The sequence below is a fragment of the Crocodylus siamensis genome, chromosome 3, assembly GCF_052110815.1.
Source record: "Crocodylus siamensis isolate JL-2025a chromosome 3, ASM5211081v1, whole genome shotgun sequence".
In the NCBI taxonomy this organism is placed as follows: Eukaryota; Metazoa; Chordata; order Crocodylia; family Crocodylidae; genus Crocodylus; species Crocodylus siamensis.
The window spans coordinates 125,178,999-125,179,769 of record NC_143397.1 but is presented as its reverse complement, the minus strand read 5'-3'; positions in this window follow the sequence as shown (position 1 = coordinate 125,179,769).

The following is a 771-nucleotide window of genomic DNA, read 5'->3' as shown; positions in this document are numbered from 1 at the left end:
GCTACAATAGCAACAGTGACAGCAGTAATAGCTGCCTTCAGCGAGCCCAGGCAGGTAAGACTTCCCTTCCCCTTCCCAAGTATCTCATCCCCAGCCCCCACAAAGTGGTTGGCATAGCCCATTCCCATCCCCACCCCAGGTGCTGAATGAGCTTGCCATACCTTTGGTCTGTTGACTTTATTTTTAAAACAAAGCTATCTGAGGCCCAACTGTGGTTAGTCTTGCATGGGTACTCCAGGGATTTGACACGCAGGGAATTTCCTCTGTCTGTGCAGCCTGTTCAAGGGCCAATCATTACAGGTTTTCCTCTTAGCTTTTTCATCACGATTTCTTTTACCTTTTACATTTTAAGTCTATCCCAATAGCTGAACCCTTATTAAATGATACAGATTCAACCCATGTAACAGTGCTTCAAAATGATGTGCTTGCAATTATCCTTTGGACAGCTTAATCCATCTAATAAATTCTGTCCTAAAACACTACAGTGGCACACCACATGCTTCTCTAACTACCTTTAGAAGATCATTAACATTAATTATATCTTTTTACCACCTTTATTTGTACACATATCCATCCTTTTTATTAAAAAAATGTTGTGCTTATGATGGTGAATGTCTGTTTAGTTTAATTCATTTAGCTCTAGAGATTAATAATCAAAAACCTACCTTGCTTTGTCTACATAACATAGGAACATGAAAAGGTGCAGTAAGATGTAGGTGGGAGGAACTTGTGTTTAAGGCACTGGACTGAGACATGGGAAGAAGTTCCAGT